The sequence below is a fragment of the Pinus tabuliformis genome, chromosome 6 (genome assembly GCF_031772625.1).
Source record: "Pinus tabuliformis cultivar Carrire ecotype Pingquan chromosome 6, CPIR1, whole genome shotgun sequence".
Lineage (NCBI taxonomy): Eukaryota > Viridiplantae > Streptophyta > Pinopsida > Pinales > Pinaceae > Pinus > Pinus tabuliformis.
In genome coordinates, this window is record NC_142292.1 from 94,806,991 (window position 1) to 94,833,702 (window position 26,712).

The 26,712-nt window shown below is 34.8% G+C and overlaps 1 pseudogene; it reads right to left on the bottom strand.

The window, feature by feature from the left end:
• Positions 1-21,494: 21,494 nt before the first annotated feature.
• LOC149257426 (alcohol dehydrogenase 3-like) lies at positions 21,495-25,126 on the bottom strand (annotated as a pseudogene).
• Positions 25,127-26,712: the final 1,586 nt, after the last annotated feature.

A 26,712-nucleotide genomic window follows, 5' to 3' on the forward strand; every position in this document is an offset into this window, starting at 1 on the left:
TATTATGTGAACACAATGAGCGAAGTGTGACTGAGATGTGGCAGACTCGATGGAAATATTAAGGCAACCGATAAACATATCGCGTCCATGATTCTTTCACAAATCGCAATTTGGCAGAATATCGATTGTCCATATATGCAGGACTTATGTTTTTCTGCGAAGTGCGATTGCAATCTGTGATCCATCGCATTGCAACTTCGGGGCCGATCCCTTAATGCCTTTCCGCCTGTATTTTGCGAAGTTCGATTGCGATCTATGATCCATTGCATCACAACCCTCCCTTACTCGAGGCCGATTCTTTAATGCCTTCCCGCTTGCCTTATCGCATCGCACCTTGGTTGTTATGGGGCCGATCTTTAATGCCGACCTGTCTACGACATGCGATTTGTGATATGTGGGGGCCAATGGCAGCTTTACACTTGGCGCCTCCCCATTCACTGAAGGGGCTTGCCACATCATCCAATCCTGCCATGTGTCCAAGTCAAACCTGAACTTTGATTTGATCTAACTTCTGCATATGAGCTCGGATTTGAGTGCCATTCGCATTGTTGGAATCAGAATGACAAGCTCTTCGATATGAAGCTAAGCTTATCAAGATTCTGAGACTTTGATTTTTGAGACTAATTTTGAGCACCTGGTCACTCATACACTTGCACACTTAGAGTTTCTTGGAGCACTCTTGGAGCAGTGTGGCAAACTTTTGGATTTGGAGCAAGAAGGCAAAGAAAAGGCAAGAAAGTGCAAGGGGACAACATGATCAGTAGCTACAGTTGGATTTCTTTGTAGGTATCAAGTTGCATGTATGATTTCCTTGCTAGTTTTGGCATGCATGGTACATGCATGTGGTTTCTTGGTTATTACTTGTATTGGCATGGAGGATTGCATGGATTGACAATGGTTTTGCCTAACCTTGTCATTTCCTGGATAGTCATGGCGTTGTGGGTTTTCCCTTTTGTTTTCTGATTGGTATTCATGTTCCTTGTGGTTGTGGGTTGAGTTCCTAGTTCCTGGAGCCTTGGTTGGACAAACGCTCTCGAAGCCTTGTAACAACTTGAGTTGAGTTATAGTCCTAGAAGCCCTAGTTAGACAAATTCTCTAGAGCCCTTGGTGGGTTGAGTTACTAGTCCTGAAAGCCTTGTTTGAACACTCTAGAGCCCGACGACAGTTGTGGGTTGAGTTACTAGTCTTGGAAACCTTGGCTGGAACAAATGCTCTGGAGCCCTGGACAACTTAGATAGAGACCGATCTAGTGATGGTTAGTGATATTCGACCGTGATGTGGAATCATTGGTTGAGGGTTGAGGTGGTTTGGCCTCTGGAAGCCCTGGTTTGGTTTTCTTGGTTTATTCCATGAGATCTCACATTCATGTTTAGAATATGGGACGGGGGTGATTGGCTGAAAGAGATATTTGGTTCAGCCCAATCTATGGTCAAGTGGTACGTGGAATTCCTTGACTTAGTTGGATTTGAATATGTTAATATGAGTTCCTTTCCTCTTGTATTTTATGAGTAAATGTGCTTGTTATTATGTGGATTTAATGGTTGTTTCATCATTGATATTTCTTTGGTTATATGTTGGTTATAAGCATGGTTTTATGACAGACTTGAGTTATAGCTCTCATCATGCTTCGGTTAGTAGATGAATGTTAATGAATGAATGACCTAATATATGATAATGCAACTATTGTGAGAGGGCATCAGACCTTCTGGAGATTCTCAGATAAGTATGAGGCCCCTGTGCTTAGATGTGTATTTATGACACGTACTTTACATGTTCATGATATGTTTGACATAGTTCTTGTCATGGTTAGGTCGGGTCAGGTTAGGTCCTTATTCAAGTTTTGCGTTAAAGGCATTGTCTCCTTGTTATTCACCATTTCTAGAAGTTTCATTGAGTTCTGGGTAGAGGCTTGGGTCCTAAACCTGAAAAAGTGGCTTAGATCTTGTGATCGTAGGCACATAACTGGTTAGAAAATACTGCAGTCGCTGGGAAGCAGGCCTGTGGGAGCGACTAGAGGCCTTGTCACGGGAGCGACTGGGGTCTAGTTCATCGAAAAAGAAAGTTAACTCAAGGGTTGGTCACATGTAGTGTTTGGTTGGCTTTTGGGGGTCCTACAGCACCTGAGGGAGGTCAGTAAAGTTTTGGTTCATCAGTTCCACTTCCTTTACTGTACTTAGGGAGTTTAATCATATTTTAGTAAATCTTCGTCATATATTGACCCCAGTGGACTGGTAAGATTGGGTAAGTGTGGGAGAAGGTTATTACATTCACATAGATTTTTGACATTTGACAAAGAGGTGATCCATTGTTTCCTCAACTAAAAAAACATGGCACTTTGCCTTGCGAATTCTAGGCACTAAAGAAAATCTAGATCAATCCACCTTTGAATACTTTTTGTGTTGTTCAACTAAGAAATATAAATTACTTAGTTCTCTCCCCATATTTGTTGCCTGGGGCATTTGCAACCTCATGAACAAATTTATTTTTTAACGTAGGAACATAAATATTCTCCTCTCATCCTCCAAGATCACCCTTTTTTTTCCAAAGAATACCTCTCCGAACAATACAAAAGTCCTAGAAGGAGTCATTTCTCACCCATATCCTATGATTTAGTTGTGGGTTTCTTTTGATGGTGTTGCGTAAAATTATATATGTGGTGAGGGAGGTTAGGTTAAATTACCTGAAAACATATCTTTCACATTCAGAATAGGAATTGAGAATGGGACCAATCCTAAAGCAGAGTTGCTTGCATCTTGGGTGCTTATGACACTAGCTAGAAGAGAAAATATAAACTATATCCAGACTCTTGGTCACTCTAAATGTGTTATAGATTGGTTGGTAGGTGAAGCCTAGTTAGAGGTACTAAACTTGGATGCTTGGATGCACAAAACTATTGAAGCAAAAAACAACTTCCTGAAGATCAAGTTTCAACACATTTACAGGGAATTTAACAAAACAACTGACAGGTTATCAAAAAGTGCCCTATCCTTGGACCCTGGCACTATCCTCATGGAGGATCTTGTCGGTGGCTATGTCCAAGCTACTCACCTCTTTCCCTTGGATCTCATGTTCTAAGTTGGATACCTTGGCATTTTTATTTGTAACTTTTCATATCGGATTCCAAAGAAAATAGACACAATTATTCAACACATTAGTAACAAGCCCCTGCCTCTCAGACACACAATTTTTCAAATCCTTATTGAATATTTTAATGGAACAATAGCTTAGTTGTTGTACCACATGCATAACAACAATTAATTTTAGTAATTTTCTATTTTTTTCTCTTAATAGTACTTCAGATTTTGCAGAATTTGTACAACTCCAAATTTGTTCTTGTTGTATATGTAGTTTTAGTTTTCTCCAGACAACTAGGTCATTGATGCACTTTACAGCTTGTTGGATAAGCTAATTTTTTTATTTTTATTTTTATGAAAACAACAACATGGTTGTACTTTTGATTATAGCTTGTTGTATAGCGTGAAAAATTCTGAAGAACATGATTGTACTTTTTTTATTCATGGTGAATAACAAAAATATTTATGGATATTAACATTCAAGTACTTTGTTAAATATGTTCATATAATTGTCAAAGGATTTTAGCTCAAGTGCTTTGGTGAACAATTAGTGGGTCCAAGTCTCTGGAGACATGTTGTAACTCACTCCTTTGTAATATTTATGAAATAGTTGTATCTAGTGTAATAATGTTAGTCAATTGTTTGAAATTATTGATTGCCCATAAATTCTTGTTTTGGTTAATAATGTTAGTCAATCTTTAGTGGTTATATATCTATATCTATATATATATATATATATATATATATAGTCTAACTAATAGACGAAAAAGCCCTTTTTTGAAAACTTTTTCTAGTCAATTTTATCCAAAATCCAATAGAGATTTTAAAAAATCTTAAGTTTAAGTTGTTTAATCTGCAAAGATCAAGTGCCTCATAGTTTTTTGTTTTTGTTTTTGTTTTGTTTGTTTGTTTGTTTATTTATTTGTTTTGTTTTTTTTTTTGTTTTTTTGGTGTTGAATCCATTTATGGATTCAAAAGTGCATTTTGAATAACAAGAAATCATAATCTTACTAAAAATTGTATTATTGCATTCAGACCAAAAGGTCGTTTCCTCTAGAAATATTAATCCAATGTAATTTTAAAGATTTAAATACATTTTAAAATTGTTAATTATTAATATCATACATAAAATTTTGTATATTAACGTATTAGAGTATAGATTGGCCTCCACTTTGTCAAAAGTAATATTTAAATGTATAATTATCTAAATATATTTTAATTTAAAATATTTTTATATTATTTCAATATATAATATTAGCATTTCCAATTGGATGTTTCTAGTATTTCTTATTTACAATACGTAGCTATAAGTATAACTAGTACATCAGGTTAGTGTAATTCGCATATGTAATGGTTCATATTGGTTATGTTTATTACTTGATTGCAATGTTTAAGTTATATTACATCATATAAATTAGATTCTCATTGATTTTATTAGGATAATCAATATATCTCTAAGTAAGATTATAAACTTAATATTAATAAAAATACTTGTTTATACATAAAGTGTTAAGATAAAATTATTAAATATTTAAACTAAAAATACTCATATATGACCAAATTTCTTATTTTCCCCAACACTCATACCCATATTCCCAACATTTCTTAATTTTAAAAAACCATACCACCATACCATATATATTTATATTTATAATTATGTATATATTTTAATCAACCCATCTATTTAAATTATCCTCTATTTTTAAATCAAAACACTTTATATACACTAAAAATTTATGTGATTGTTCCTCCTTTACTTAATGCAATGTAATTCCTATCTTCTATCTTCATTGAATAAAACCTTTACCTTACAATATCATTTCTTTTTGCACTGACACCATAAATTTTTGGACCTTTTCATAATTAATGGTGATGATTCAAAGTTCATACTCATTGCCCAAGTACTATGTACATCCTATTTATGTTTTATAATAAAAAATAGATAATTTTTGGATCAATCTTCAATGCGATAATTTAGTAATTTAATGTTGCACAAGTTTTGTTTCGGTTTTATATATTAATTTAGTGTTTAGTTTTGCCATCATTTTAAATATATTATTATTATTATGTCACAATTTAAATAATAATTATTATTGTTATTTTTTATTAGAATTTGGTGATATAATTTTAGATGAGATTGTGATTTTTTATTATTTAAGATGTATTTGTGTTTTTGAATGCATAATGAATTTAATGTTTTAGTAAAATTTTGGATTATTTGGATTATGTAAATTACATAACTTAAATTTATGATTCTAAAAAATTTTGTCAAATTTTAAATAAAAATAACTAAAAAATCCCCAAAAATAAACTAAAACATCTATTAATTAAACTACACTTATTATAATTTTTTATTTTAAAATATTTCCAAATTATTTTATAATTGTTTTTATTAAATAAATATATAATTACATGTATTCTTTAAGTCTTAGATAAGTGTTGTATTTTATTTTGTAACTCAACTTAATCACATTTTATAGTAAAGGAGGTTTTTGTAGGGTGCGGATGGTCACCCCCTAATTTAGAGTTGCGAGGGGCTATGATTCCCTCACTTGCTCCTTGTTGGAAGATTGAGGGTGTGCTTTTTCATCCCATGATTTTTGACTTTTGACTCATTGTAAACTGAAGAAATTAAAGTTATAATATAATATGAGTTAACATATGAAGATTTTGAATGTTATGGAATAGTTAGATTGTAAACAACGAAATTAATATAATGATATAAAGAGAGAAGTGGTTTTCAGTTAGGTCGATTTTCTAGATCAAGAGTTTCTAGAGTGAATTTTTTGCATGTTGATTGTCTATCATGTTATTTTATATGTTTTAGATTTATATATTGTTTATTTTTATATAAATTTGGTATCATATGTTTTGGTTTTTTTACTATAATATATATATTTTTGATATTGTAATTTTTTTGTTGTTTAAATTATATTTTTGAATATATAAATGGATTCAACACTGAAAAAATCATTACGATAAATGTCTTTCTTTATGTGATTTACGCCGAAGTTCTACTTATAGACATTTGAATTGTGTAGATTATATAATTCAAACTCACAATTCTATCTTTATTGTTTGAGTAAAGTTGACCAAAATCTATATCAAAAGAAAAATCGAACTATAAAACAATTAAATTCTGAAAAACTAATAATTTTTTAGATAAAAAAATTAATAGTTAAACACATAAAACAAAACGAAAATTTACAATCATTTTTTTCAACTGTATGTAAGAAATCTATATATTTATTTAAAAAACACCTCCCATTATTCGAAAACGAAAACAAAAATTTATCTATAAATGTTAAGCTTTATATAAAAAACTTACATAATATTTATTATAGGCGTCGTTTATCGAGGTGGAGGAATTACTCGGATAGTCAAAAGTGGTTAGAATCTAGTCAAAAATTTTCAAAAAATCTTGCAGTAGCAGTGTTTGAATCATGTTTTTGTTGGTGGAAATAGATTCAACACCATCAAAAACCTTTGGGGCACCCAAAATCTTGAAGTTTGACAATTATAACTTAGATTTACAAAAATCCCTGTCGAAATTTATCAAAATCTTATCAAAATTTCCATAATTTTCAAAACAAAACCTTATTATAAATTTTATTACTATATTTTTTAAACATACTCCACCTAGCTCCACAATTAGATTTCACCCTCGACTATAATATATTTTCATAACACTTTAACCATACTTTCAACATCATTAAGTTAAATACTTTTAACATGGATAATAAAATTATCCACTAAAAAAGACCTTTCCTTTACTCACTCATTGCACTTGATGTTTATATTTATTAGATGATCGACCGACGCTATCTCCACAATTAGATTTCACCCTCGACTATAATATATTTTCATAACACTTTAACCATACTTTCAACATCATTAAGTTAAATACTTTTAACATGGATAATAAAATTATCCACTAAAAAAGACCTTTCCTTTACTCACTCATTGCACTTGATGTTTATATTTATTAGATGATCGACCGACGCTATCAATGCTCTAGTGTTCACATTGAACTTTTAACTGTTCTAATATATTGACTAGGAACATAAAACCCAAACTCGATTTAGTTTTTAAATTAAAAATCCATTGGTTACCCACCAACGAATTATTATTTCCATGGAACATAAGCATTGGCTTATGTTTTTGATGGGGCAGATTCTGTGATGGCTTTGTTCGCATTTTTTAAAATCATTTAAAAATGCTCCAGCCTGTAAAGTCCAACTAAAATGAACGGGGGGCACAAGCATGGTTTCTTTAAACTTTTAAAGGATCAATTTCTTTATGGGTTAATTGAAAATATGAAAAATAAAAAATTAATTTATATTAAGTTTATTTTTTAAATTAATGTATAGTATTGGAGTGGGTTTCACCATTTTTAAAATATGTTTTCTCTAGTTTTATATTTTTCTAAGTTTTTTTAAATGAAAATGAAACATTTTTAATTATTTGGAAATGGTTCTATTAATTTGGTGGAGCTTCAAATTTAGGAAATGAGAATTTGGAAAGAAGTTTCGAATATAGAAAATTTTAAATTAAATTAAATTTATGTCAAAAACTTAATAATATTTATTTTTTAATTGTGGATATAAATAATTTTTAATACATATATATTTGTGTTAGTATTAAATTTAGAAATCTATATTATTGTTATTAATCATTCATATTATTAATTTTTATTTTATTTTAATTTTTTAACTAACTAAAAGTATTATGTTAAAAAACTTAATAATACTCATTTTATTATTCTGAATATGGATTATTTGATAGGGGGACCAATCCCTTTGCAGAATCAATATATTAGGCCATCTGTACAAATATTTACATATATTTATGTCACATCAATCACATCCATCAAATACACATATTGCTGCACAACAGCTACACAAATTGTGGATCGAACCTGGGCGGGGAGCGAGTCAGCCGTCAGCCCCGCCGTTGAACCATGCACTCGCGTGCATTATTCTGAATATGGATAGCTTTAAGGCATATACGTTTTCTTTGAGCTAGTAGAAAACACAAAAAAATATTGTTGTTATCAATTACTTATATTATTGATTTTTATTGTATTTTCATTTTTCTAATTGTAACTAAATATATTATATTAAGAAATTTGTGTTTGGAAGAGCAACATTTCATCAAAGATATAGAAGGTAAAAATTTAGGGTCTCAACTATAAGTTGTTTAAAAGTTTGACATCATAACATTATTTTAAAAACAAGACTTCCATACTATAGATCCTAGTAGTGTGAATTCTTCAATAAAGACCTGATACCAAATAAAATTTAACTTCCATATAGTGTTAAGTCTAAATATTTTGGTATTCTTTTGCTTGGAGGTTCACTGGCTCCATTGAAGGAGTTGTCCACATTTACACAAATGTCACTTACCTGACAACCTACCAACTCCAACACTCACCTCCACTTGTCATGAAATTACAATATTGCTAGGTGACTCATCCTCTAATTTACAAAAAGAGTGTCAATTTTTAATGTTGTTGCATTGTTTGCTAATTGATACACTATAGAGTTGTTATGTTGTAAAACATTGACCATTGTGAACTCATTCAAAATTTTGGAATGGGAATGAATCCTTTTAAATAGGATGTTAAGCTTGAAAATTGTTGGAGAGGAACCAAGACAAAGGTGTTCAATTATAATCTCAAAGTCCCCTAATATGAACAAATTATGGAGATTGAATGAGATAGTTGGAACAACCCCTGAAATAGAGCATAAGCCTCTGCTTAGTCATTAGTGGCCTACTCGAGACTCCTTGAAATGGATAGTTCAACTTGTCCACAAGGGTAAATCTATTAAGAAAGAGGAAAAATATTTACATAAGGACCGAAGTCAGTGCATTTCTCTGAAAAGAGCCAAAATTCCCAAGAAAGCAAATATGAAACCAGTAGCAGAACCCACATAGGGGATCAGGATGAAGCTTTTATGGAGAACCACATGAACCCAAACAACAAAAACATAGCCTGACCATTGCCTTTCTACAATAGAACTATAGTAGACATGCCTGAAATAAACCATTAAAAAACCAAAAGACAAACCCACGTCAACGAGAACAAACTAGTCAGCAGGCGGTTCTTCCATGATTTGGCACCAACCGAAATCTGGCACATCATCAACAGGAGCAGCGTTCTGATTGGAGGGTCCGGGATCCGTTGGCACCATCTCAGCATCTTGAGTGCTGCATCCTGGGCCTTCCTGAACATGCAGCGACACCACTCCAATGCCGAATTGAATCGCAGAGGAAGGACCAACAACTGCTCCCGAGCCCCCCGGATGCGAATCTGAGCCTTCCAACTGAGTTGTTTCATAAAAGAACATGGATATGTGGGCAGTTATCCGGGGCCGATGCAGAGAGCTATTGAAAGTGAAAATGGCTGAGCTTGTCGCGGATGGAGGCCCACGGTAATGGCTGGAAACCTGCTGTCTCATGCGCCCACTTCGGGTTCCAGGATAACAACCAGTGAAGAGTTCACTGGTGGGGGCGGGCGAGTCCGAGGACGAACCAATTGGAGCGCGTCAGCGTTGCCCTCCGCGACACCCCATTCTCTGACGTAGACGAGCCATTGAAGAAGGGGTAATGGGAAGGTTGCAGTCCGCCTGCTCCTCAGAACAATAAATGCGCAAGGACCCGGGAGAATGCCTTAGAGTACCAAATAGATTGCCTAGACCAATCTCCCTCCCTCCCAACTTGAAGACCGAGCAGAAGACGAGATTGTGGAACAGGGGGACGCAAACTGTAAAAGGATTACTCAGACGCATTCCATAAGAGCCAGCAGCCAGGACAGAGAAAACAAGATAGTAAACCAACCCGAGAATCTTCAGACTTAGACCCAGAGCCCTCCCATGGAAAGATATGTGCCAAAGGAGCTGCGCTTGGAAGGCCAAACAGAGCTTCCTTATCAAAGGCTCAGGAACTTCCGAAAGAACCAGAGATCGAACAGAGGCGATGGGATGATCCCAAACTAACAATTCGCAAGGAATGAGCTTGAGCGCAGGGCATTGCCACTCCTTAAACTTGCCAAACCTGTCACGAAAAACCACATTCATAACTGTTGCATTGATGATCGCCGTCATCTCTTGCAAGTAGCAGCGTGCGGAGGGAGGATCCGTTGCAGTGGGCAGAGAGAATGAGCCCGAGTCACCTGACGGGGAGATGTAATAAACCTGCCTGCGCGCATGCCAGGTGTAACTCCTATCACCAACATTTAACACCTTGTACTGGGTGGGCAGGTGTCGAGCCACCTCGCCCCACCCCAGTCCTGTCAAGTTTAAAACCGCTTCAGTCACCCGCATCCGGGGATTACTATATTTCATATTACATGAGTAGTACTATTTAGTTTTTTCTCCAATCACAACCATTACAACATTTCAAATTTACAAAATGTTTAAAGTTTATATATGTAAAGTTTAATTTTACAAAAATGTTAAGATATGTATATATATATATATATATATATATATATATATATATATATATATATAATGTATTTTTTTTTCATTTTCTCGATGAGTATTTTTTGTTTCAATATTTTGTTAAACATGTTCATATATTTCTATATTTTAGGTTTTAATAGTAGATTTTAATATAGTTCAAAATGAATACTTATATATATATTAAAGATAGAATTTGATAATGATGATGATGAATCACAAAGATTGAAATGGTCTACCATGTCATAAGAAAGTAAGAGGTTACTCAGAGTTCTTTAGCATTTTATTTATATCCTCAAAAAGCATTAAGTTAAGTGTTTCAAGTCCCTAAATGGGGTGTTAGAGAGGGGACAGATGGGGGGGTGCATGGTCACTTCCCCACCAAGAATAAATGTGGGTGGGCGTGACACAACACCCCCTACCCATGATTTACGATGGTTGTTTCTTTAATATGAACCCATTTATGCTTGCACACAACACCATAACTTTAGCAAATCATGGCATCAGATAGAGTTTAATGCATAGGAGAATGGTTATCAATACAACGATCAATTTCACTAGTTGTTATTTACATGCTTCACGCTTTGAGTTATTACCAACATGGTTCTTCATGTGAATCAATCATCTCACGCATCAGAGGATGCCAATTTTGTGTACCAAGGCAATTCAACACAAACTGAGGGATAAATTGTGGTTTAGGTTTTGATACAGTTGCAAGTGATGACCACTCATGGCCCCTAGCTAGCATTATTAGTTCTTATTACATGAAGGAGGTAGTCCTATGTTTAAATACTCTCCTCAATAATTTGTGTTGGTAGTGTTCATATGTTTGGAGCGAGGCTTCCCCTTGAATTTTCTATTGGCCTTTCCTCTTTCCAACTCCCCTTTTCCTTAGTCTGCCTCACCTCTTCTTTTTTAATATCATTTTCTAGGTTTTCAATACGCATCCTCTTCCCCTCTCCTTGTCTCCCTTTCCCAGTTCTTAGGCACAACTTTTAACTGATACTCAACCTTTTATCACCTTGTGTCCCTTCTCACATGTCACCTCTTCAACCTCACCCACCTTTTCTGGCACTTCCTTTTCTAGTTACACATCTTCCATTTTGGTCTTTGATCATGGTGACACTTTGAGCCCCATAATTCCTCGACAACGAGCCATGTGGTGTATCAAATTATAAAGAAATGGGAAATTTGTTAGCCCAAAAATGGGTGAAGACTTCAACCGGAATATTTCATGTGCATACACCATAGTAGTTTTAAGAGGAAATGACAAATCTTGTGCAGGACATCGTTATGGAGTGAGGTTTCATGTCGAACGTGGAGGTTGCAAGTGAAATTGCATATTGGGCACTTGATGTTGGATATACTTGAGGCAGGTTCAATCAATGTATCTACACCATAAACATATATTGGCACCTAAAATGTTGTTGGGATGATTCTTGCTAAATTGCAATGAGGCATGAGAGGAAATCTTGCTAGTGCTTGACGAAATACAACTCACAACATTAGGATTGAACAAAATATTGAGGCGTTGAGGCACATTTGGGTCTTCCCCCTAATGTAGGTTACAAGAGCAGCAAAGAACTCATCGTTGTTAAGGAATCAAACTCCCCCAAGACTAGATGATGGTTTATACTCACTCTTTTTTGTTTATTTCCATTGTTAGTATTATAGTTTTCAATTTATAACAACTTTAGCAGACTATAGGCCTCATGAAATATGTTTTGTAATTTTAAATTTTCAAGACATTTACAATTTTTGTATGCTTAAAAAACTTTGATTTTGCCACTAGGTTGGTTTCCCTAGTAGCAAACCAGGGCAAACTAGTATGTATCTCTTTGCCAAAATATAAGAAGTGAAACTACTTTTACTTACCAAAAAAAGGGATATGCATTCCAAGGTCACCATAGTTTTGATGACTTAAAAGGTCAAGAAGGTTGATAGCATGACAAATATCTTGAAATTTAAGTCTAATGTGAATATAAACTGGACAATCTAAGATAAAGTACTTTTCATCTTCAACCCTCTAAGTGTCACATAGATATTACATCCACAACTCTCTTAGTATCTCAAAGGTGATAGACCTTTTGCTAATTTTAGATAACAATGGTATGTTCTATGCTTGCAACAATGACTTCAATGTCCTTGTATTAGCCCAATGATAATTTCCATTTATTTTCCAATAGCAATCACATAAACCAATAATTCACATTGACAATAATTGTAGATAGAACATAAAGAATAAAAAACAGAAGACAAGTCAAGACATGAGAACATAAGAATTTGGCTCGAGCCAATGAAAAACCCAAGATTGGGAAAACCCTTGATCAATTCTTATTAATATAAACATCAAATGTTTAGTAGAGAGAGAGAATACAATAATACAAAGTCAAAGTCAAAATTGACTTGCCAATTTGATGATCCAATACCACTGTCCAAAACAACCCAGTCAAATCTGCAATTCTGCCCTCAGTCAATAGCACTCAAATTCTAATCAAACTCTTCCAAAACAGCTCGGTCAAAGGAGAGAGGAACTCGACGTCTCTAGGCAGTCAAACAACAATAAAAATAGTCAACTTTGGAGTGGTCAAACTTGGTCAAACATAAGTCAACCCTACAATCAAATAGGCATGTGGTCAACCTGCCTTGAAAATCTCAGTTCTTGTGCCAGAATATGCATCTTGCCCAAATAGATATTCTCCCACAAAAATTGTAGTCAAATGAGGTCAAACAAGGCTCGGTCAATGCTAGTCAAAGTCTCCCAGTAATAGAAAGTCAACACAGGTCAGATCTGTCCTCCACAAACTTGCATGTGTGAGATGAATAATTTCCCAATCAGATGAACGAACCAATCAGACGAGGAGAGAGAGATGTGTGCTAATGAGATGGAAAAATGAAGTTTCCTCAATGTCTATTTATACAAGTCAACGTGGGTCAAAAGACATGCCTCTTGGGCTTTGTGACCCTACATGAAGGTAGGGACGACCTTGACCAAAAATACATGAGTGGGCTTGACTTCAAAATCATATTTCTCCTTGTCCAAATTCAATGAGCCTTAGGTCGATTTTGGTCCTCTCGAAAAGAAGAATTCAATCCAATAATCATCTTCTGCAGATGAGTTGTCCAAAAAGGAATTTGACCCTAGTTGCACATTTTAACACTCCCTCTCAACTAGGGAGAGTTCCACCTGCCAATATCCATCATCATGTCATTCGGATCATCATGTATTATCTCTACATCTCGTCTCAACTTTGATTAAGATTGATGTATATAATAAGAAGGATAGATCAAGAGTGAGTCACAAGATCTTACCACTCTCCACTGACAAAAGTCAATCCACATAACTAGGGGTAGAACCCCAATCGGTTTTACAAATTAATTAATGGAGTAATGAAATACACAAAATATTGCGAAAACAAAAATACAGAAACACATAAAACGAGACACAGATATATGTGGCTCACCCACTTTGGGCTACGTCCAAGGAGAAACAACCAGTCCTTCCTTTTATATTATCCATCAAAATTAAGAGATACAACCTACAACATATTTGTTGTAATTTCCTCTTCGCTCTCACACAACCTTCTCTCTCTCTCTCACTCACTCGGAATAATCATACATAGTTGCAATACAATTCCCTCATATAAACTAAGGGTTGCCTTCTAGGGCAAAAATCCCTAAATTCTGCCTAATGAAAGAATCAAATTGACTTCAAAATTACAATATTTTACAAGGCAAATTTTCATCTTTTTTTAGCTTCGAGGGGGCTCATAAAACTCATTGTTACCCCCATTGGGCCCCCCTGAAGTTGATTAAATGGGTAGCGTTGTCGCCCTGTTAGGAACAGGGATCCAACGCGACTAAAGCAAAAAGCTCTGAACAATCAGGAAGATAATCAAGCTCCACACCCAACAATCATAATTGATCATGAGTGATCAAGTTGTTGAGAACCAAGCATTCCTAAACATAGGGTGCATGGCAGTACATGATGCATCCATTTGTAATGTTATGGTCCCAATCCACTTTTCCTGACTCATTGGCCAAATGAGAGGTACTTCCCAATAGTTCCAGATTGCAAGGGTAGGGTGTATATTGGGGCATCAATATGAGAAGGCGAACCAATCATCCTATGCATATATCATTAGCCATAAAGGAAGGTGAACCACTCATCCTACACTCTGATATATTATCATGGGGTATCACAGGGGAAGGTGAACCACTCACCTTGTACACAACGTACCTACAGGGGAAGGTGAACCACTCACCCTATGGTCGCACATAGCTCCAAGAAGTACCCTAAACCCCTAGGACCTCCCAAAGCTCAATGTCCAACTCAAGCGGGAGCCTCATGGGAGGGTCCTTCCATGACTCCAAGTCTCTCTCGGAGGGATAAGAACTTGACCTTCCCCAAGAGCTTTGTGAGGATGTCAGCAAATTGTTCATCCATCCTGATGTATTGGAGCCTTATTGCTCCATATTGTACCATATCCTGGATAAAGTGGTACCTGATATCAATATGCTTGGAGCGGTTGTGGAATGTGGGATTCTCTAAAAGGTGAATCCCACTCTGGTTGTCACAATAGATAACAGTGGTATCTAACACATGCTCAAATAACTCACTGAAGAGATTTCTCAACCAAATAGCTTCACAATAGGGCATACTATTTGCAATGTATTTGGCCTCTTTAATGTTTAGAGCAACCAATTTTTTCTTCTTGCTCATCCAAGAAATTGAAGCAGATCCCAAAGAGAAGCAACATCCAGACATGCTTTTTCTATCCACCACACTACCAGCCCAGTCATCATCAAAATATCCATGTAGCCTCAAATTCTTGAAAGTGTATCTCAGCTCGTAGTTGATAATGTTACGAAGATATCTTATATCTTAGAATATTATTTGCAACAACCCAATGTATGTGATGAATCTCAATCATAAATTGACTCAAAATATTTACAACGAAGCATATGTCTAGTTGGGAGTTTACTAAGAAAATCAGGGCCCCCACAAGTTGTCTATATTTAGAAGGATTTGTCAATTTTGGACCAACAACACTTCCACATAACTTCTTAAAGTTGAGTTCCATAGGAGTATACACATAATTGCATTCCACCATCCCACATCTTTATAACAACTTCACAATATATTTTCCTTGAGAAAGAAAAATCCCACCTGGTTTTTCACAGACCTCCAAGCCTAAGAAGTAATGCATCAATCTTAGGTCCTTCATCTCAAATTCAAAAGTCAACTACCTCTTGCATTGATAAATGAGAGGGTCTGCACCAGTTAGAAAGAGATTGTCAACATAAAGTACCAAAATAAGTGGGATGTCCTTTTCAACCTTGAAGCATAGGTTTGGATCAACATAGCTCCTTGTAAATCCGAGCTTCATAATATAGTTATCAATCCTCTCATACCAAGCCCTAGTGGCTTGCTTTAACCCATATAGGGATTTCTTTAACCTACATACATAAGACCTTCAATATTTTACTTCAAACCCTGATGGTTGTTCCAAGTAGACTTCCTCCTTAAGTGATCCATGTAAGAAAGAAATCTTGATGTCCATTTGATGTAGGCTCCATCCTTGATTTCCAGCGAGAGAAATTATAGATCAAATAGTGGTTTATCGAGCAACCAATGAAAATATTTTGTCATAGTCCACTCCTTCCTTTTGAGAGAACACACGAGCTACGAACCTGGCCTTATACTTTTCAGCACTTCTATCAGCTCCATGTCTTATCTTGTAGATCCATTTTGAAGTAACGATCGACTTATCCTTGGGTCTAAGCACCGCTTCCCATACATCATTTTTCATGATTGATTCATATTCCTCATTCGTTGCATCTTTCCATACTTGGTGCTTTACGGCTTCTTCGAACGAGCAAGGTTCAACTTGAATAATAGTACTCATGGCAACAAAGTACCCTTAATGAATGTTTTGTTTCTTACTTTCGTGAAATGTACCTCTTGGAGCGGTATACTTTCAACATATTTAAGTGTATCCTTGAGCCATAGAGGTATTTTCCTTGAGGTAAAGGGATCACCAAGAGGTGGACCAAGAGGATCCATTGGGCATAGGCTCATCCATCGGAGGTTCTTCATGTTTTTCGGTAGCATCATCATCATCCTCCTTTGAGACAGGGAGATCTCTAGCTTTCTCGAGGGCAATGTATTCATCAAAGGTAACATCTCTGCTTACTTCCACATCTCTTGACTAGGTACATAGATTCTCTATGCCTTTGAATTTTCACTACAACAAACGAATATACCTTTCTTCCCGAAAGCTTCCAACTTATTCATTTTATCTTTAGGCACATGCAAATACACAAGACAACCAAAGATTCTAAAATGAGAAACATTAGGTTTCTTACCAGTGAAGACTTCTTCGAGTGTCTTGAAATCCAAAGCTTGATGAGGGCTTCTATTTTGAACACATACAACAGTGTTGGCAAATTCTCTCCTTAAGAATTTTGGTAGACCTTGATCATAGATCATGGCACAGGTGGCTTTCATAATTGTTTGATTCTTTCTTTCAGCAACACCATTTTGCTTAGGAATGTATGGAACAATTGTCTCCATCTTAATGCCAACCTATCTGCAAAAGTCACTGAATTCATTGGATTCATATACGGTTCCGTTGTTAGTCCTCAACGGCTTGATCTTCTTCCTTGTTTGATTTTCCACTAGAGCTTTGAAAGAACAAAACCATTTGAACACTTCATCCTTCCTCTTCAAGAAATAGATCCATGTTTTGTGTGATAAGTCATCCACAAATATTGAATAATACATGTATCCTCCTAATGAAGTTGCAGGAAAGGCACCAGATAGGTCAGAGTGGACCAATTGAGGAATATCAATTGTCTTGATTTCACTAGAAGGGAATGGTCTCTTTTTATGTTTCCCATATGCACATCCCTGAAATACTCCTTCATGGTTCATGTTAAACTCGAGCATCCATGTGACCATCTTCCTTACCCCAGGCAAGGCTTTATAATGTAAGTGGGAAAACGTATCACATTGAAGATAAGTATCACTTGCCAAAACTCCCAAAGGACTTCCACCAACTTGATAAATATCTTCAACCCTAAATCCAAGAGTAAATGCATCTTTAGGGTTTCTATGCAAAATACATACCTTTCCATCAACAAATTATACCTTGAAGCCTTGATCTTCCATCACAGAAATAGACACCAGATTCTTCTTCAAATCAGGCACATACAACACTTCTTGTAGATGTATGGTTTGACCATAATTCAAGTGAAGAGTGATAGTTCCTATCACTTTCATCCGGTAGGTGGCATTATCTCAAAGTATAATATTTAGATTAGTTTTATTCTCAACTAAATTTGAGAGGGCCTCCTTGTATCGAGCGAAATGCCTCGAGGCTTCACTATCAATTAACCAATGATCCAAAGTATCCGAAGGAGAGACAATAGATTGAGTAGAAATAATATAGAACTCATCTTGTTTTTCTAAAACATTAGTTTCACATACCTGACATTTCTTGTCCTCTTGGGAGGTCGACTATTTCCTTCTCGAGCAATGGGATCATTCCTCTTTCCTTTTTTGTTATACCTATTGTTCCTTTGATTATCAATGCTTTTGAAATTGTTGTTGTTGTGATTGTCATCCCTTGGAGGATTTTTCTTGCGAGGAAACTCTCTAGCATAGTGGTCGAACCTGTTGCAATTGTAACATCTTCCTTTTCCTCTTCCTTTGAATCCCTTCTTAGATCCTTGACCATGTCTCCTTGGATTAACATCATTCTTCCTCTTAGCACGTGTAGAGAAAATAGTAGGTTCATTTCCATTGTTGGATTTGTCTCTCTCCATCATCCTTGTTTCTTCTTGAGTGCATCTAACCAATAACTCATCAAAACCAAGTATCCTATTATTGTTGATAATGGTGGTGACAAATATATCGACACATGGTCTTGAAAAACCTCCACGAGCAATGAGAGTGAGATCCCTGTCAGCAATAAATTCTCCAATAGATAGTAGGTCATTCTTGATTTTAGTTATTCTCCTGAAGTAGGATTGGATACTCCCCTTTATCCATCTTGAGATCCTTCAACTTATTCTTGAGAAAGAGAATTTGACTTGCATTGTTCACTTTGAACATCCCAATCAACTTATCATACATTTCCTTAGAAGTTCCAAAATAAAAAATATAGGTAACCAAATTCTTTTCACTGGAGTCAATTATACTTTTATTAGCTTTGACCTCACCTTTTCTATATCGTTTTCACAGCAGCAGGTGCATTTGAAGGAGGTTCCACCACTTTTCCTTGCACTAGTCCAATACTTCATGCTCTTCCAAAGTCAGGTCACAAGTCATCTTCCATGCATGATAGTTAGATTTGTCATTGAGCTTGTCCTCATACTTGAAGTAAGATGTAGAGGCCATGGAGACTTGTCCAATATTCTTTGTCCAATAGATATCTTAGTGATTTCTTTTCTCTCAAAGGGCTTGTCCTCACACGGGCTCCGATACCATGTTAATTTTAGATAAAAATGGTATGTTATATGCTTGCAACAATTACTTCAATGTTCCTTTATTAGCCCAATGATAATTTCCACTTAACTTCCAATAGCAATCACATAAACTATTAATTCACATTGATAGTAACTATGGATAGAACATAAACAATAAACTACAAAAGACAAGCCAAGACAAGAGAACACAAGAATTTGGCTCAAGCCAGGGAAAAACCACAAGATGGGAAAAACCCTTGATCAATTATTTTTATTATAAATATCAAATTTTCAACAAAGAGAGAGTACAATAATACAAAGTCAAAGTCAAAATTGACTTGCCAATTTGATGGTCCAATACCAATGTCCAAAACAACCTAGTCAAATCTGCAATTCTACCCTCAGTCAACAATAATCAAATTATGGTCAAACTCTTCCAGAACAGCTTTGTCAAAGGAGAAAGGAACTCAGGCTCTCTTGACAGTCAAACAACAACAATTATAGTCAACCTTGTAGTGGTAAAAGTTAGTCAAACAAAAGTCAACCTTGTGGTCAACACATGTCAACATGCAAAGAAAATCTCGGTACCTGTACCAAAATATGCGGCCTGCCCAAACAGAGATTCTCCCACAAAAATCGCAGTCAAATGAGGTCAAACAAGGCTCAGTCAACATTGGTCAACGTCTCCCATAAGTAGAAAGTCAACGCATGTCATATTTGTATTCCACAAACTCGCATGTGTTAGATGAATAATTGCCCAATCAGATGTACGAACCAATCAAATGAGGAAAGAGAGATGTGTGTTGACGAGATACTAAAATGAAGTTTCCTCGATGTCTATTTATACAAGTCAATGTGGGTCAAAAGACATCTCTCTTAGGCTTCATGAGCCTACATGAAGGTAGGGCTGATCTTGACCAAAAATACATGAGTGGGCTTGGCTTCAAAAACATATTTCTCCTTGTTTAAATTCAGTGATCCTTAGTTCAATTTCAATCTTTTCGAAAAGAGAATTCAGTCTAATAATCATTTCTGACAATAAATTATCCAAAATGGAATTTGACCCTAGTTACACATTTTAACACTTTTCATTTTGTAGTGTTGCAAAATAAACCAATATCGAATTTCAGTATATAACTCATAAAATTATATTAACATAATGAAATCTAATATACTATATTATAAATACTATACAATAATTAGGCCGATAGGCCTTCCTATGCATCAACACAGTCGTCAACACTTTCATTCTCCTATTGACATCTGGCATGGTTTCCTACTCGACATCTGGCTATAGTCTTGCTTGACATCTGTGCACAGATTTTACGTCACCTTTCTACTCCCCACTTGACATTTGTGCACACCAGTTTTACTGAACATTGTGTGAACCATATAAATGGCAACAACTGATTTGCAGCATGGTCAAAAAATATTCCAAAAGAGCCTAGCTCCAGTAGCATCATCACAAAGAGCTTGTGGATTGGATGGTACTTGAGGTTTACTAATTTGGACAAATTCGCCTTAGGAAAATCTCAGAGATATAGAAATAAACAGTGAGAACGGATAAAAAAGGAAATAATGTTTACTGTGTAGTATGCATTTAGTATGCAAACTATGAACACGCATAAAATAGTAAAATGCGCTTGCTGTATAGTATACAATTTAGAATGGCAAAGATGGAAAACGCATATAAAAATCTACAGCGGTTGCTATTTCCTTGGTTGTTTGGTGGTGCTCCATGCGAAGGGAGATAAAGTTGGATATTTTCTGCAATTGGCTAAAATACACATCCTTCTATGCCGCTATGAGATTTTATATATGTTACTCTTATGCTTGTTCTCCTGCACTACACGGTTTCAATTCCGAAGTATATGAATAGCTAAAAATCCATGGAAGGGCAATTTAGATTTCAAATCCGCATGGGGTATGCTTTGTTCATGGCCATCCTATTGCTTTCTGTGTCAGATACGTTTTATGTAAATGGAAAAAAAGTAGCTAATACAGAGCAGTTAGGATTCAGAGCAGATCTGGTGCATGTAGATTCGCTGATGTCCCCATTTAGTCCAGGGAATATCAGTTACGCTGAGCGCATCCAAAGGGAAATCTATCGAAGCATACAATTGGTGCAGAGAGAGGGTGGAGCGCCTGTAATTAGAGGGAACGGAGAATTCCTCTTGCAACTGGCAATAGGTATGCCAACTTTACCCTATTATGCGATTCTTGATACTGGAAGCGACCTGATATGGATGCAGTGCTAGCCCTGCGTTGATTGCTATAAACAACAGACTCCAATCTTCAATTCGAAGCATTCTTCCATATACAACAAGCTTCCATGCCAAAACGCGCTTTGCAAGTCGGATCCATATTCTTTTTCTTGCGGAATTGCAGGCTGTGAATTCGATTACAACTATGCTGATTACTCAACGACATCGGGGAATTTCTCATACAAGACATTCACATTTGCTACTTCCAAATCTGGATAGAATCAATCAATCCCGCATATTGCCTTTGGATGCAGTACTAGCAGTGAAGGCAACGCCTTCACACAAGTAGCCGGGATTGTGGGCTTCGGACAAGGTCCCATGTCGTTAATTTCACAGCTCCCTCCATCATCACCCAAGAGGTTTTCGTACTGTCTAATGTCAATTAAAGATTCCCAATCAAAATCGAGCCCTCTGATGTTTGGAAAGCATGCAAAATTGAGCAGCGCAATTTTGAATGATTGAGTGGATTTTATTATACAAATAATTGAGAGAAACAAAGAATAATAATTTGTATAATTTTGATTGAGGATTTATTTTATTTTGGGCAATTTATTGACTAGGTTTAGTTTGAATGATTGAATTATTATAATATCTATTATTTCAAACCAAAATACAATTCTTTCAATTTAACTTTTTTTATCAGCCTCTCTTTGCACCTTTTAGAGCAGTTGCTAGTTATAACACACTATAATAGAAAAAAACCTTCTTAAAATATTTTATATATATATATATATATATATATATATATTAATTACTATTCCTAATTTAATATTTTTGGTCAATTTGAGTGAAACTTTTAACAATTGTAAACACATGTATCCACATTCCTACTATTCATTTACTCCAAACACTTATACAATATATTTTAATATATCAATTTTTATTTAATCAATTAAATAACTATAAACTTTAAATTTAAAATTTTCTTTTATATAAATAAATAAAATATTGTTTTGTTATTTTCTTTATTATAACACTGAAGTCAATTAAGTAGGCGAACTATGAGATCAATTCACTCAACATAAAGTTATTACAAACTTAAAAGTAATTATCCAAAAAAATTATATTACCAACCTATGAATAATACCTAATATTTCAGTTTTGCTCTTCTTTTTTCTTACACGCAAAGCACGAACAAAAACATATAAGATCCCGATCATATCAACATATAACATCACATCCAAACCATTTCAACATATTTCAAAAAGGGGAATATTAAATACCCACACCAATAACGCATTTTCAAAAAGGTTAAAGGACACACCTTTGATATTGGTACAACCCATACATGGCATCAGTATGTAACTAGAGCTTTCATTGAATTACGATAGAATGAAAAACCACATGCGTTTGACAATTTCTTTACCATTAAATTTGATTCAAGAACATGAACACAAAACTGATTAATAATAATAATTATACTAGCAATTGTCCCAAAAGTACAAAGAGAGGCCGATAGGATTATTAAAAGCAAGAAACCTCTACAGATAGTCAAGCATATATAAAGTTCGCTAGTGACCAAGGTAATAACCACCATGACCATCCCGTACCAGTAGATTTCATACTAAAACAACAAAACCAAAACCAAACAATTTTTATCAATATATTAAGTTTAAAACGCGTTCATACTAAAAACTCAATAGATTATTGGCAACACAATTTATTTTTTTAAATAAAAAATAAATTACATCGTTTTACATGATAAATGAAAAGTGGAGAAATTTGTAATTTGCAAATATTAAAACAAACCACTTACATTGCTGGTTGACACTACGACTAAAACATTAAGTAATTGTAATATGCTTTTCCACATTTTAATTTAATATTTTAAAATAACCGCGCGTAATCTAATCTATTTCTATTTCAACTGGTAAATTCGTTTTAATTTAGTATTTTCAACTTGTAAACTCATTAATTATTTCTAAAATTGCTGTCCACTTATACCATATATAAAACCTCCTTAATCAATAATGATAACCCCTCAAGTGAAGATCAGATCAACAATGGTTAATTTCAAATAAGAAAAAACATTGTTTACTTAAACCATGAGTGTTGAAAAAGAATTATCTAAATAAATTATATAAACATTAACCATTCCGCAATAGCAACATTATTTACTTGGATTATGTCAACATTTACCATTGCCTGTATTTCGAATTGAAAGACATTATTTTTTATTTATTTTATAGGTAAACATAGAAATAGAAATCCGGAAGGTAACCATAACCAGATTGAAATAAGGTAGGCCCCGTAATTGTATAGTGCAATTAGAAAGTCAAATTATAATATTCTTAGACCAGTACTTATTGTATTCTTATGTGATGTTTAATAAAATACAGTTAATTTTGTGATCTATAAATAATTTTGTAACTATTTTTATTTAAACATTAATAATAATAATAATAATAATAATAATAATATAATAATAATAATATAATTGAAATGACAAAATATAAAGAGAACCCTTCTTGGGTTTTGCTACATTCAAAGTCGCACCCATGCCTGATCCCACAACAAAATAAATTGTGAATAAGAATTTCAATCAAGGGAACGATCATGGATGATTTTATTATTAACAGTCCAGGAAACCATAACTTTAGGAATTGGATAAAACAGTATACAATGTCAATTATATCCTTTTAATGATCTCTTTTTCACAATCATCAACAAATTACCCTCAAAAAGTCCAGAAAATGATTTACCTGTTGAAACCCCACAACTGAGAATACAAACTTTGTTAAGAGGAGCCTCTGGATTAATTTGGGCAACACAACTGACATGCACAACTGTATACTGGCTGAAAGTGGATGTGCCAAGGAAGTGGTAAATGGGTTTCCCATTGATTAAAAACCTTGACTTCCCATCATTTATCATAACCCCCCTGTGAGTATTAATTCTTAGAAGATCACACATGTTGCTTTCGTCTGACTTGCAGTGTCTGCATTCTCCACATTCTCCAGTAAATAAGGGAAGCACACTGTCACCCTCCTTGAGGTCAGTCACCCCTTCTCCAACACTCTCAACAACTCTGTGTCAAGCAACAGATCTGTGACCAATGAATCACAAGAAAATTACTGTCCCTTTTCCCTTTTGAAATTCTACATGATGCCTGCTAGTATGACTAATTAATTTCTTTGAAATCCTACATGCCTGCTAGTATGACTAATTAATTTCTTTGAAATCCTGAATGCCTGCTAGTATGACTAATTAACTTTTTTGAAATCCCACACGCCTACTAATATGACTAACTAATTTTTTTGAATACATAGAACTCATGAGCAAGAGCAGAGTGCATACCCAGCTGCTTCATGTCCCAAAATGCGGGGAAAGAGGAGTTTGACCCTGCAACCAAAGCAGTATCAGTATCAACCATTCCATTTCACTGTTAAAAGCAATATTTGTATGTGTTATACAATACAATGCAGTTGGAGATGTGTAATTAATATCCTTCCTTCAAATTTTCTTGACGTTTAATGATAATTATTCATAGCATACGTTTGCTTCCCAGAAACTTGATGTTTAATGATAATTATCCATAGCATACCTTTGCTTCCCAGACTTCCATTGCCTGTGGAGGAGCCACTTCCACTTCTTCAATCTTCAGAGGCTCCCCTGCACCCCATGCAACAACAGCTGTAACAAAAGTACAAATCAAAATATATCAGATTTAAAGAAGCATAAATTGCACACATACAGTTTGCATAAATCCAGCTTAACCCTGAAAATCAATTTTGCCATGAAATGATATACATGAAATAAAAAGAATGTGGCCATGACTCCTTGCACTGAACTGAACTGAACTAAAGTAGTTACCTTTGCATTTGATAACCTGGCCTGCAGTACAGCTCGCCATTTTCCTTTCTTCCCAAACAAACAAACTTACTTTTTCCTTTCGCGTTGGTGTTGCAGGAGGTAGAGATGGATCCTTAATTTATATTCTACTTCCTTTGAAATTGCCTTGAGTGAATGATGTTGAATTGTTTGTTGATGTAGAATCGTTTTTGATATCTTGACACAGGGTTTGATATCTTGAAAATCTTCTCCACAGAGTTTCCAAAATAAAAAATATCAGTTTTTTACCTCAATCATTTCTATTCCAAAATATTTCAGAAATCAAATTAAACCCTGCAAATAAAAATGCAAACAAATTAACCTACCTAGAAGTATGTTCTCTTTTGCATTGCATTTATGCTAAAAGGAAATGAAATGAAAAAAAACAGGGTGATATTGCATTGCCAATTTGGATTACTCCTTTGGCTCATTAATGGAAGGAGATTAATCTGCAGAGGATCATGCAAAATTTGGTAATTGGATGTGCACATGTATCCTCAGGATTTTCTATTTTTAAATTTCAGTATTGATTATGCAAGAAAGCAAGATTGGGTTTTGTAATTTGTCAATTACTTTCTTTGGTTGGAGTTTTGATTATAGTTTAAAATTTGGTATTGCCCTAGTGACTACAATGTGTAACTATGTGATGATACCCGAGCATCTGCGCTCTTCAGTATTGCTCTGCAATAGTTAGAGCTAAAAATAAGCAAGTGTGTCTTTCATAGTGGATGGTGTTTTAAATTTAATGTAATTCAGGGGCATTAAGCATGGATTTTCTTCCTGTTCAGAACAAAGGTTTTTTAGAGATTAAAGTAAGTCTCACTACTCATTTAGAACGGCGATTGAGATTCATATGTTTGCTTTGTCAAATCCCCCCAACCATTTACCTGAATGACCTAATAATGACCTAATAAGGGACTCATGGCAGACAAGGGACTCATGGCAGTAGCAGGTTACAAATTAAAGCTAGTTAGAGCTCTAAACTGGCAAGTACAGTGTTGTGTACTGGTATCTAAATTTTATATGTAATACTTTATAATGTAATGCTTTATATTTGTTTAACAGATTATTACTTGTCAATGGGGATATGCTTTCTTTGTGACCCAAATCTTTGTATTCTATATATCAGAGTCTTCTTGACTGCCTCATACTAACCAAGTTGATGTTATTGAAACTTTATATTTTTCGGGGGAGAGGTGGAGCTGGAGGATGTGTCATGGAACATACATTTTCTGTCTGGTCACGACGGGGAAATTAATAAAAGCCTTTGAACATTACTCAACAATATTTTTAATTTTATAGCCATCCTAATTATTCGTCATGCCTGCCATGGTATATGACATGAAATTTGCTTCATGAGATGACTGGACACATATGCTTAGGTTTTGGAATTCATCAGTGCACATTATCTTCAGTTGTCTTGCTAAGGATGCATGATTCTAAATCTTATCAGTTTATATGTGTAATTTAGGGAAGATGTTAATGACTTCAAAACATTTTAGATGAATATAGTATAGGTGTTCAATCCTTTTAGTTAATGAAAGGAGAGATTTCTTCATTGTAGATAATTATTCAAATAAAAGTATTTAGCTTGTTACTAAGTACATA